The sequence below is a fragment of the Pleurodeles waltl genome, chromosome 10 (assembly GCF_031143425.1).
Source record: "Pleurodeles waltl isolate 20211129_DDA chromosome 10, aPleWal1.hap1.20221129, whole genome shotgun sequence".
Classification (NCBI taxonomy): domain Eukaryota; kingdom Metazoa; phylum Chordata; class Amphibia; order Caudata; family Salamandridae; genus Pleurodeles; species Pleurodeles waltl.
Genome location: NC_090449.1, coordinates 897817263 through 897831504, shown reverse-complemented (window position 1 = coordinate 897831504; position 14242 = coordinate 897817263).

Below are 14242 nucleotides of genomic sequence, written 5' to 3'. Positions count from 1 at the left end.
TCCCAGTAGTGGTAATCTCAGCAGTGGTAATCACTGCAGTGATAATTTCAACGGTGGTAATCTCAGCAGAGGTAATCCATGCACTGGTAATCTCAGAGGCAGTAATCACAGTAGTGGTAACCCCTGCAGGGGTAATCTCGCAGGTAGTAATCACAGTATTGGTAATATCAGCAGTAGTAATCTCAGAGTTAATAATCACAGAAGTGGTAATCTCAGCAGTGGTAATCCCTACAGTGGTACTCTCAGAGGTAGTAATCACAATAGAGGTAATTCAGCAGTGGTAATCAGTGCAGTGGTAATCTCAGAGGTAGTAATTACAGTAGTGGTAACCTTGTGCTGGGTCCCCGGTCAGATATGTTCATTGCATTTGCGTGTAAATAACGCTCAAACATTTTCTCTTTATAACGCGCTTCCCTGAAGAAAATGTTTTAAAACACTTCCTTTTCAGCTAGAAAAAGGACCTCTGTACAGCACAGCGCCTTCCTGAGGGGCACCATTCTCATCTAAAGGTAAAAATATTAATTTGTTTAGTTTTTACTCAGCAGACTAAGGCCTTATAAAATAATGTGACACAGATAGAATCTATTGCACAAGCATTTGGAATGCAGTGGGTCTCGCGTTTACTCGAGTTACAGCTATTGGCGTTGTAAACTCCTAACCGGACTTTTCTTGCAACATAAACTGAAAAGTAAAATAGTTTCACATAAGCGAGCCGACGGCCACCATGTGCGCAAAGCGAACACACAAAAATGAACAGAAGTCTGCTCGCAGTGAAACTTATAGGCAAAAGTGCAATTATCCATGTAACCGCAAAAGTGCAATTATCCATGTACCCGGTAAAAGTGCAAGTATCCATGTAACAGGGTCGGTGTCATGCCAAGCGCTTGACTTCTGGCCGTCGAGATTGCGCTGCCTATGAAATAAAGAGGAAAAATAGTAACCATACGGAAAACATGGAGCCTCACATGTTTTCAGTAGTTAGCTGGTGCACTCAAGGCGGGCTAAAAACTGGAAGAGGCATGACGTATGCATGCCTTTCCCTAATGAAATCAAGCTAATTTTAAAAGGCAAGCCGACAAACCAACCAAACGAATGGGCTTGACATGGGTGTGGTTAAAAGCCCACAAAGAGATTACACGAGGGACAGAGCGCTTTGCGCTTGACTATAAAAAGTGAAGATTTGGGCCTGGCAAGTATGTACATGTAGGAAAGTACCATCTTGCCTGGCATGTTACCCCCATTTTTCACTGTATATATGTTGTTTTAGTTGTATGTGTCACTGGGACCCTGGTAACCCAGGGCCCCAGTGCTCATAAGTGTGCCTGTATGTGTTACCTGTGTAGTGACTAACTGTCTCACTGAGGCTCTGCTAATCAGAACCTCAGTGGTTATGCTCTCTCATTTCTTTCCAAATTGTCACTGACAGGCTAGTGACCATTTTTACCAATTTACATTGGCTTACTGGAACACCCTTATAATCCCCTAGTATATGGTACTGAGGTACCCAGGGTATTGGGGTTCCAGGAGATCCCTATGGGCTGCAGCATTTCTTTTGCCACCCATAGGGAGCTCTGACAATTCTTACACAGGCCTGCCACTGCAGCCTGAGTGAAATAACGTCCACGTTATTTCACAGCCATTTTACACTGCACTTAAGTAACTTATAAGTCACCTATATGTCTAACCTTTACCTGGTAAAGGTTAGGTGCAAAGTTACTTAGTGTGAGGGCACCCTGGCACTAGCCAAGGTGCCCCCACATTGTTCAGAGCCAATTCACTGAACTTTGTGAGTGCGGGGACACCATTACACGCGTGCACTACATATAGGTCACTACCTATATGTAGCTTCACCATGGTAACTCCGAATATGGCCATGTAACATGTCTATGATCATGGAATTGCCCCCTCTATGCCATCCTGGCATTGTGGGTACAATTCCATAATCCCAGTGGTCTGTAGCACAGACCCTGGTACTGCCAGACTGCCCTTCCTGGGGTTTCTCTGCAGCTGCTGCTGCTGCCAACCCCTCAGACAGGCATCTGCCCTCCTGGGGTCCAGCCAGGCCTGGCCCAGGATGGCAGAACAAAGAACTTCCTCTGAGAGAGGGTGTGACACCCTCTCCCTTTGGAAAATGGTGTGAAGGCAGGGGAGGAGTAGCCTCCCCCAGCCTCTGGAAATGCTTTGTTGGGCACAGAGGTGCCCAATTCTGCATAAGCCAGTCTACACCGGTTCAGGGACCCCTTAGCCCCTGCTCTGGCGCGAAACTGGACAAAGGAAAGGGGAGTGACCACTCCCCTGACCTGCACCTCCCCTGGGAGGTGTCCAGAGCTCCTCCAGTGTGCTCCAGACCTCTGCCATCTTGGAAACAGAGGTGCTGCTGGCACACTGGACTGCTCTGAGTGGCCAGTGCCACCAGGTGACGTCAGAGACTCCTTGTGATAGGCTCCTTCAGGTGTTAGTAGCCTTTCCTCTCTCCTAGGTAGCCAAACCCTCTTTTCTGGCTATTTAGGGTCTCTGTCTCTGGGGAAACTTTAGATAACGAATGCATGAGCTCAGCCGAGTTCCTCTGCATCTCCCTCTTCACCTTCTGATAAGGAATCGACCGCTGACCGCGCTGGAAGCCTGCAAACCTGCAACATAGTAGCAAAGACGACTACTGCAACTCTGTAACGCTGATCCTGCCGCCTTCTCGACTGTTTTCCTGCTTGTGCATGCTGTGGGGGTAGCCTGCCTCCTCTCTGCACCAGAAGCTCCGAAGAAATCTCCCGTGGGTCGACGGAATCGTCCCCCTGCAACCGCAGGCACCAAAAAGCTGCATCTCCGGTCCCTTGGGTCTCCTCTCAGCACGACGAGCGAGGTCCCTCGAATCCAGCGACACCGTCCAAGTGACCCCCACAGTCCAGTGACTCTTCAGCCCAAGTTTGGTGGAGGTAAGTCCTTGCCTCACCTCGCTGGGCTGCATTGCTGGGAACCGCAACTTTGCAAGCTTCTCCGGCCCCTGTGCACTTCCGGCGGAAATCCTTCGTGCACAGCCAAGCCTGGGTCCACGGCACTCTAACATGCATTGCACGACTTTCTAAGTTGGTCTCCGGCGAAGTGGGACTCCTTTGTGCAACTTCGGCGAGCACCGTTTCACGCATCCTCGTAGTGCCTGTTTCTGGCACTTCTCCGGGTGCTACCTGCTTCAGTGAGGGCTCCTTGTCTTGCTCGACGTCCCCTCTCTCTGCAGGTCCAATTTGCGACCTCCTGGTCCCTCCTGGGCCCCAGCAGCGTCCAAAAACGCCAAACGCATGATTTGCGTGTAGCAAGGCTTGTTGGCGTCCATCCGGCGGGAAAACACTTCTGCACGACTCTCCAAGGCGTGGGGGATCCATCCTCCAAAGGGGAAGTCTCTAGCCCTTGTCGTTCCTGCAGTATTCACAGTTCTTCAGCCTAGTAAGAGCTTCTTTGCACCAACCGCTGGCATTTCTTGGGCATCTGCCCATCTCCGAGCTGCTTGTGACTTTTGGACTTGGTCCCCTTGTTCCACAGGTACCTTCAGACAGGAATCCATCGTTGTTGCATTGCTGATTTGTGTTTTCCTTGCATTCTCCCTCTAACACGACTATTTTGTCCTTAGGGGAACTTTAGTGCACTTTGCACTCACTTTTCAGGGTCTTGGGGAGGGTTATTTTTCTAACTCTCACTATTTTCTAATAGTCCCAGCGACCCTCTACAAGGTCACATAGGTTTGGGGTCCATTCGTGGTTCGCATTCCACTTCTGGAGTATATGGTTTGTGTTGCCCCTATCCCTATGTTTCCCCATTGCATCCTATTGTAACTATACATTGTTTGCACTGTTTTCTAAGACTATACTGCATATTTTTGCTATTGTGTATATATATCTTGTGTATATTTCCTATCCTCTCACTGAGGGTACACTCTAAGATACTTTGGCATATTGTCATAAAAATAAAGTACCTTTATTTTTAGTATAACTGTGTATTGTGTTTTCTTATGATATTGTGCATATGACACTAAGTGGTACTGTAGTAGCTTCACACGTCTCCTAGTTCAGCCTGAGCTGCTTTGCTAAGCTACCATTATCTATCAGCCTAAGCTGCTAGACACCCTATACACTAATAAGGGACAACTGGGCCTGGTGCAAGGTGCAAGTACCCCTTGGTACTCACTACAAGCCAGTCCAGCCTCCTACATTGGTTGTGCAGTGGTGGGATAAGTGCTTTGAGACTACTTACCACTCTTGTCATTGTACTTTTCATAAGAGAAAAATATACAAAACAAGGTCAGTGTATATACACATAGCCAAAAAGTTTTGCATTTCCTCTTTTCACTCTTTTCTAAGTGCTGAAAAGTACTTCTAAACTTTCAAAAAGTTCTTAAAAGTTTAAAAAGTTTTTTCTGTCTTTCCAAAAAGTTCTGAAAACTTTTTTCTCTTTGTCTATCACTTTAACTCTCTCTAAAAATGTCTGGCACAGGCCAAAAAATTGAACTGTCCAAACTTGCATATGATCACCTTAGCTGGAAAGGAGCAAGGAGTCTCTGCATAGAGAGAGGTTTGAGTGTAGGGAAGAATCCTTCTTTAGAACTGTTAATTAATATGCTTAGAGTACAGGATAAGGCCATAAGTGCCCAATCTGTAGAAAAAGTAGCTAATGGTTCTCAATCTGATCCAGGGACTCCCCCAGGAAAAGGTTCAGGAAAGAAACTTCTCAGCCTGCCCATTACTAGACAGTCTAGCATAGTTGGTACAGAGGTTGAATCACATCATACTGATGATGTGCTCTCACATTATACTGGTAGCCAAGCTGTTAGGGTGCCCTCTGTAAGGGACAGGTCTCCTTCTGTTCATTCCCATCATACCTCTGTATCTAGAAATGTCCCTCCCACCCACCCTGATGACAGATTGTTGGAAAGGGAGCTCAATAGATTGAGAGTGGAGCAAACCAGACTGAAGCTCAAGAAGCAACAGCTGGATTTGGATAGACAGTCTTTAGAAATAGAGAAGGAAAGACAGAAAATGGGTTTAGATACCCATGGTGGCAGCAGCAGTATTCCCCATAGTCATCCTGCAAAAGAGCATGATTCCAGGAATCTGCATAAGATAGTTCCCCCTTACAAGGAGGGGGATGACATTAACAAGTGGTTTGCTGCACTTGAGAGGGCCTGTGCTGTACAGGATGTCCCTCAAAAGCAGTGGGCTGCTATCCTATGGCTATCATTTACTGGAAAAGGTAGGGATAGGCTCCTTACTGTAAAAGAAAATGATGCTAACAATTTCCAAGTTCTTAAGAATGCACTCCTGGATGGTTATGGCTTAACCACTGAACAGTACAGGATCAAGTTCAGAGATACCAAAAAGGAGTCTTCACAAGACTGGGTTGATTTCATTGACCAGGCAGTGAAGGCCTTGGAGGGGTGGTTACATGGCAGTAAAGTTACTGATTATGACAGCCTGTATAACTTAATCCTGAGAGAGCATATTCTTAATAATTGTGTGTCTGATTTGTTGCACCAGTACTTGGTGGACTCTGATCTGACCTCTCCCCAAGAATTGGGAAAGAAGGCAGACAAATGGGTCAGAACAAGAGTGAACAGAAAAGTTCATACAGGGGGTGACAAAGATGGCAACAAAAAAAAGGATGGTAAGTCTTCTGACAAGGGTGGGGACAAATCTAAAAATGAGTCTTCATCAGGCCCACAAAAACACTCTGGTGGGGGTGGTGGGCCCAAATCCTCCTTTAATCAGAACAAGGAAAAGAAACCATGGTGCTATTTATGTAAGATAAAAGGCCATTGGACAACAGATCCCAGTTGTCCAAAGAAAGGCACCACAGCTCCTACCACTACAACCCCTACTGCTACACCTAGTGTCCCTACTAATAGCAGTGGTGGTGGGAGCAAACCTACTAATAGCCAATCCAAGGGAGTAGCTGGGCTCACTTTTGGTAATTTAGTTGGGGTTGGTCTAATTAGGGAGACCACAGAGGCTACTTTAGTCTCTGAAGGGGCTATTGACTTAGCCACTTTGGTTGCTTGCCCCCATAACTTGGAGAAGTACAAGCAACTAACCCTAATAAATGGTGTTGAGGTCCAGGCCTACAGGGACACAGGTGCCAGTGTCACAATGGTGATTGAGAAACTGGTGCACCCTGAACAACACATACTTGGACACCAGTACCAAGTAACCGATGCTCACAACATAACACAAAGCCACCCCATGGCTGTTGTAAATCTCAACTGGGGGGGGGTATCTGGTCCAAAGAAAGTTGTGGTAGCTTCAGATTTACCTGTAGACTGTCTATTAGGGAATGATTTGGAGACATCAGCTTGGTCAGATGTGGAGTTGGAGGCCCATGCAGCAATGCTGGGCATCCCAGGGCATATTTTTGCTTTGACAAGGGCTCAGGCCAAAAAGCAAAAAGGACAGGGAAGCTTGGATCCTGGAACAATGGACCAAGTGCTCCCTAAAGCTAGGGCTAGTAGAAGCAAACCACTTCCTACTATCCCTCCCTCTACAGTGGATTCTACTTCTGAGGAAGAAGAATTCCCTCCCTGTGCAGAACCTACACCAGAGGAGCTGGAAGCAGACACTGCTGAGCTTTTGGGTGAAGGGGGGCCTGCCAGAGAGGAGCTGAGTGTGGCACAGCAAACCTGTCCCACATTAGAGGGTCTCAGACAGCAAGCTGTCAAACAGGCTAATGGGGATGTCAGTGACTCACACAGAGTTTACTGGGAGGACAACCTCTTGTACACTGAGCAAAGGGATCCTAAACCTGGAGCTGCCAGGAGATTAGTGATTCCTCAGGAGTACAGAAAGTTCCTCCTAACACTGGCACATGACATTCCCTTAGCTGGGCACCTGGGTCAAATGAAAACTTGGGACAGATTGGTACCACTGTTTCATTGGCCTAGGATGTCTGAGGACACAAAAGAATTTTGTAAGTCCTGTGAAACCTGTCAAGCCAGTGGCAAGACAGGTGGCACTCCAAAGGCACCCCTTATCCCACTGCCTGTGGTTGGGGTTCCCTTTGAAAGGGTAGGGGTTGACATAGTTGGCCCCCTTGACCCTCCTACTGCTTCAGGCAATAGGTTTATCTTGGTGGTAGTGGACCATGCCACAAGATATCCTGAAGCTATTCCTTTAAGGACCACTACAGCTCCTGCAGTGGCAAAGGCCCTCCTGGGAATATTTTCCAGGGTGGGCTTCCCAAAGGAAGTAGTATCAGACAGAGGAAGCAATTTCATGTCTGCATACTTAAAGGCCATGTGGAAGGAGTGTGGTGTAACTTACAAGTTCACAACACCCTATCATCCACAAACAAATGGACTGGTGGAGAGATTTAATAAAACTCTCAAAGGCATGATTATGGGACTCCCTGAAAAACTCCGCAGGAGATGGGATATCCTTCTACCATGCCTCCTTTTTGCCTACAGGGAGGTACCCCAGAAAGGAGTGGGCTTCAGCCCCTTTGAACTTCTTTTTGGACACCCTGTTAGGGGTCCACTCACACTTGTAAAGGAGGGTTGGGAACAACCTTTAAAAGCTCCTAAGCAGGATATTGTGGATTATGTACTTGGCCTCAGATCAAGGATGGCTGAGTACATGAAAAAGGCCAGTAAAAACCTTCAGGCCAGCCAAGAGCTCCAGAAGCAATGGCATGACCAGAAGGCTGTTTTGGTTCAGTACCAACCAGGGCAGAAAGTGTGGGTCTTGGAGCCTGTGGCCCCAAGAGCACTCCAAGATAAATGGAGTGGTCCACACACAATTGTTGAAAAGAAGGGTGAAGTCACCTACTTGGTTGACTTAGGCACTGCCAGGAGTCCCCTTAGGGTGCTCCATGTCAACCGCCTGAAACCCTACTATGACAGGGCTGATCTCACCCTGCTCATGGCAACAGATGAGGGACAGGAAGAAGACAGTGATCCTCTACCTGATCTCTTCTCTTCCACAGAACAAGATGCTCTTGTGGAAGGGGTAGTTTTGGCTGATTGTCTTACTGCTGAGCAGAAAGATAATTGCATAAATCTCCTAGGACAATTTTCAGAACTCTTCTCCATTGTGCCAGGCACCACTTCTTGGTGTGAGCACACTATAGATACTGGAGACAGTTTACCTGTCAAAAGTAAGATCTATAGGCAGCCTGACCATGTCAGGGACTGCATAAAGCAAGAAGTTCAGAAGATGTTGGAACTAGGAGTGGTTGAGCACTCTGACAGTCCATGGGCTTCTCCTGTGGTACTGGTACCAAAACCCAATTCTAAAGATGGAAAGAGGGAAATGAGGTTTTGTGTAGACTATAGAGGTCTCAACTTGGTAACCAAAACAGATGCTCACCCTATACCCAGGGCAGATGAGCTAATAGATACACTGGCATCTGCCAAGTATCTAAGCACTTTTGATTTGACTGCAGGGTATTGGCAGATCAAAATGTCAGAAGATGCTAAACCTAAGACTGCATTTTCTACCATTGGAGGACATTACCAGTTTACTGTAATGCCTTTTGGTTTGAAAAATGCACCTGCCACTTTTCAGAGGTTGGTGAACACAGTCCTGCAAGGGCTGGAAGCTTTCAGCGCAGCATATTTGGATGATATAGCTGTCTTTAGCTCCAGCTGGGATGATCACCTGGTCCACCTTTGGAAAGTTTTGGAGGCCCTGCAAAAGGCAGGCCTCACTATCAAGGCTTCAAAGTGCCAGATAGGGCAGGGTAAGGTGGTTTATCTGGGACACCTTGTTGGTGGGGAACAGATTGCACCACTTCAGGGGAAAATCCAAACTATTATTGATTGGATTCCCCCTACCACTCAGACCCAGGTGAGAGCCTTCCTAGGCCTCACTGGGTATTACAGGAGGTTCATTAAGAACTATGGCTCCATTGCAGCCCCTCTTAATGACCTCACATCCAAGAAAATGCCTAAAAAGGTATTATGGACAGCAAACTGTCAGAAAGCTTTTGAGGAGCTGAAGCAGGCCATGTGCTCTGCACCTGTCCCGAAAAGCCCTTGTTACTCTAAAAAATTCTATGTCCAAACTGATGCATCTGAATTAGGAGTAGGGGCAGTCCTATCACAACTTAATTCTGAGGGCCAGGATCAACCTGTTGCTTTTATTAGTAGAAGGTTGACCCCTAGAGAAAAGCGTTGGTCTGCCATTGAGAGGGAGGCCTTTGCTGTGGTCTGGGCTCTGAAGAAGTTGAGGCCATACCTGTTTGGCACTCACTTCATTGTTCAGACAGACCACAAACCTCTACTTTGGCTAAAACAAATGAAAGGTGAAAATCCTAAATTGTTGAGGTGGTCCATATCCCTACAGGGAATGGACTATACAGTGGAACATAGACCTGGGAGTAGCCACTCCAATGCAGATGGACTCTCCAGATATTTCCACTTAGACAATGAAGACTCATCAGGTAATGGCTAGTCTTATTGTCCTTCGTTTGGGGGGGGGTTGTGTAGGAAAGTACCATCTTGCCTGGCATGTTACCCCCATTTTTCACTGTATATATGTTGTTTTAGTTGTATGTGTCACTGGGACCCTGGTAACCCAGGGCCCCAGTGCTCATAAGTGTGCCTGTATGTGTTACCTGTGTAGTGACTAACTGTCTCACTGAGGCTCTGCTAATCAGAACCTCAGTGGTTATGCTCTCTCATTTCTTTCCAAATTGTCACTGACAGGCTAGTGACCATTTTTACCAATTTACATTGGCTTACTGGAACACCCTTATAATCCCCTAGTATATGGTACTGAGGTACCCAGGGTATTGGGGTTCCAGGAGATCCCTATGGGCTGCAGCATTTCTTTTGCCACCCATAGGGAGCTCTGACAATTCTTACACAGGCCTGCCACTGCAGCCTGAGTGAAATAACGTCCACGTTATTTCACAGCCATTTTACACTGCACTTAAGTAACTTATAAGTCACCTATATGTCTAACCTTTACCTGGTAAAGGTTAGGTGCAAAGTTACTTAGTGTGAGGGCACCCTGGCACTAGCCAAGGTGCCCCCACATTGTTCAGAGCCAATTCACTGAACTTTGTGAGTGCGGGGACACCATTACACGCGTGCACTACATATAGGTCACTACCTATATGTAGCTTCACCATGGTAACTCCGAATATGGCCATGTAACATGTCTATGATCATGGAATTGCCCCCTCTATGCCATCCTGGCATTGTGGGTACAATTCCATAATCCCAGTGGTCTGTAGCACAGACCCTGGTACTGCCAGACTGCCCTTCCTGGGGTTTCTCTGCAGCTGCTGCTGCTGCCAACCCCTCAGACAGGCATCTGCCCTCCTGGGGTCCAGCCAGGCCTGGCCCAGGATGGCAGAACAAAGAACTTCCTCTGAGAGAGGGTGTGACACCCTCTCCCTTTGGAAAATGGTGTGAAGGCAGGGGAGGAGTAGCCTCCCCCAGCCTCTGGAAATGCTTTGTTGGGCACAGAGGTGCCCAATTCTGCATAAGCCAGTCTACACCGGTTCAGGGACCCCTTAGCCCCTGCTCTGGCGCGAAACTGGACAAAGGAAAGGGGAGTGACCACTCCCCTGACCTGCACCTCCCCTGGGAGGTGTCCAGAGCTCCTCCAGTGTGCTCCAGACCTCTGCCATCTTGGAAACAGAGGTGCTGCTGGCACACTGGACTGCTCTGAGTGGCCAGTGCCACCAGGTGACGTCAGAGACTCCTTGTGATAGGCTCCTTCAGGTGTTAGTAGCCTTTCCTCTCTCCTAGGTAGCCAAACCCTCTTTTCTGGCTATTTAGGGTCTCTGTCTCTGGGGAAACTTTAGATAACGAATGCATGAGCTCAGCCGAGTTCCTCTGCATCTCCCTCTTCACCTTCTGATAAGGAATCGACCGCTGACCGCGCTGGAAGCCTGCAAACCTGCAACATAGTAGCAAAGACGACTACTGCAACTCTGTAACGCTGATCCTGCCGCCTTCTCGACTGTTTTCCTGCTTGTGCATGCTGTGGGGGTAGCCTGCCTCCTCTCTGCACCAGAAGCTCCGAAGAAATCTCCCGTGGGTCGACGGAATCGTCCCCCTGCAACCGCAGGCACCAAAAAGCTGCATCTCCGGTCCCTTGGGTCTCCTCTCAGCACGACGAGCGAGGTCCCTCGAATCCAGCGACACCGTCCAAGTGACCCCCACAGTCCAGTGACTCTTCAGCCCATGTTTGGTGGAGGTAAGTCCTTGCCTCACCTCGCTGGGCTGCATTGCTGGGAACCGCGACTTTGCAAGCTTCTCCGGCCCCTGTGCACTTCCGGCGGAAATCCTTCGTGCACAGCCAAGCCTGGGTCCACGGCACTCTAACCTGCATTGCACGACTTTCTAAGTTGGTCTCCGGCGACGTGGGACTCCTTTGTGCAACTTCGGCGAGCACCGTTTCACGCATCCTCGTAGTGCCTGTTTCTGGCACTTCTCCGGGTGCTACCTGCTTCAGTGAGGGCTCCTTATCTTGCTCGACGTCCCCTCTCTCTGCAGGTCCAATTTGCGACCTCCTGGTCCCTCCTGGGCCCCAGCAGCGTCCAAAAACGCCAAACGCACGATTTGCGTGTAGCAAGGCTTGTTGGCGTCCATCCGGCGGGAAAACACTTCTGCACGACTCTCCAAGGCGTGGGGGATCCATCCTCCAAAGGGGAAGTCTCTAGCCCTTGTCGTTCCTGCAGTATTCACAGTTCTTCAGCCTAGTAAGAGCTTCTTTGCACCAACCGCTGGCATTTCTTGGGCATCTGCCCATCTCCGAGCTGCTTGTGACTTTTGGACTTGGTCCCCTTGTTCCACAGGTACCTTCAGACAGGAATCCATCGTTGTTGCATTGCTGATTTGTGTTTTCCTTGCATTCTCCCTCTAACACGACTATTTTGTCCTTAGGGGAACTTTAGTGCACTTTGCACTCACTTTTCAGGGTCTTGGGGAGGGTTATTTTTCTAACTCTCACTATTTTCTAATAGTCCCAGCGACCCTCTACAAGGTCACATAGGTTTGGGGTCCATTCGTGGTTCGCATTCCACTTCTGGAGTATATGGTTTGTGTTGCCCCTATCCCTATGTTTCCCCATTGCATCCTATTGTAACTATACATTGTTTGCACTGTTTTCTAAGACTATACTGCATATTTTTGCTATTGTGTATATATATCTTGTGTATATTTCCTATCCTCTCACTGAGGGTACACTCTAAGATACTTTGGCATATTGTCATAAAAATAAAGTACCTTTATTTTTAGTATAACTGTGTATTGTGTTTTCTTATGATATTGTGCATATGACACTAAGTGGTACTGTAGTAGCTTCACACGTCTCCTAGTTCAGCCTGAGCTGCTTTGCTAAGCTACCATTATCTATCAGCCTAAGCTGCTAGACACCCTATACACTAATAAGGGACAACTGGGCCTGGTGCAAGGTGCAAGTACCCCTTGGTACTCACTACAAGCCAGTCCAGCCTCCTACAGTACACTTGCCAGGTCGAATTGGTAGTTTAAAACTGCACACACAGACAGTGCAGTGGCTGGTCTGAGCCATGTTTACAGGGCTACTCATGTGGGTGGCACAACCAGTGCTGCAGACCCACTAGAAGAATTTGATTTACAGGCCCTAGGCCACTCTAGTGCACTTTACTAAGGACGTGTTAGTAAATCAAATATGCTAATCATGGAAAAGCCAATTACACATACAATTTACAGATAGGGAGCACTTGCACTTTGGCACCGGTCAGCAGTGGTAAAGTGCCCAGAGAAACAAAAACAGGAAAAACAGAGTCCAGCACACATCAACAACCTTAGAAGCAGAGGCAAAAAGTTAGGGAAGACCACACCAAGGATTTCAGGTCTAACACAGGCAATTATTGCCCATCCATTGGCTAACAGCACTCATACAATTATGAAAAGTGTCTCTCGGATCAGGACCTCTCTTGGAAAGGGAAAACACAATTTGGCCATCATCAGCATGTGAAACTAGTGACAACCAAAAAGACCAGCACTATGCCCGCTAAACGGTCAAGAAACAAAATATGGTTGACCGTATCAAATTCTGCTGATAAATGAAGAAGGCCATTGTGCTCTTTCCCCTATACACTTGTTTCCCATGTCACAACTGATGTTCACTCATCATGGAGTCTACCATTTGTCTAATGTTGGGAGTCAGAATGTGACATGACAACATCTACCATGAGTCCCTGTTTCTGTATCTCAAAACTAGAGCCCATTGTTCTCCTGCCTATATTCACTTGTTCGCCATGTCACAACTGATGTTCACATATCATGGACTAAGTAATTTGCATATCATGCTTAACTCAGAGACGTGTCTGCCTACCTAGCTTGATATTGTCCTGGAATCCACAAATGAAACTAATGATGGCATAAATGACACCTTACCAAGTGTGTGCATCAATTATTTGTAAGGCATTAAGCTGCTTCAGCTGATTAGAAGTGGCAGGTAACCCACTGATGCTGCACTGCTCACATGATGACTACTGCCACATATACAACCAAGTTGGGTGTGTCCCTGTATCTTACACTACTAGGCCTTGGAATGGTCAAGTACCCATGTTACTTCTCCACTGTGTTGGCTTGACTGTTTGTTGCCATGTTCACTCCTTCATCTAAAATGCAACTTATCAGCACATCTAATGAGCTGCTCAATTCTAATACAGTTTTTGCAGCCTCTACAAATGTCATGTCAACAACTTCAATACCATGGACATATATCACAATAAGAAACCCTACCTTTTAACATTTTCAAGGTCTGTACTTACTGTGACACAAAACATTTGGATGTATATTCCACACTTCCACCAATAACAATGTACTCTATTTCACAGCAGGTCGATCTGGCACAGCACTAGGGCAGAGACTGTCAACCGAACAGACTCCCAAACCACACTCTGATGAAGCCCTCAGGGATGACAACACTCTGGATATTTGGACGTAGATGACTGACCTGGCATATCTGGTAAGCCAGGTCAGGCGGCAACAGTGAGTCTCACTGTGCCAACACCAACACCTCCCAACCCAGCTGCAATAACATCTCAGCCAACAACATTCTCCCCAACCTGTGTACCTAGTACAGTTAGTACAATCCTGTGCCCCCAGTCCTGGATCATGAAGTGCAAAGCACCAGCCCCGACACAGAGGGCCCAGGACCTAGTTGGAGGCGGTACAGTGGGTCAAAGGCACAGACTCATGGGGTTAGGATCCGTCGGAGGTGTGCTGTGGGCCATCAGAGTGAGGCCACTGGGGCCACTC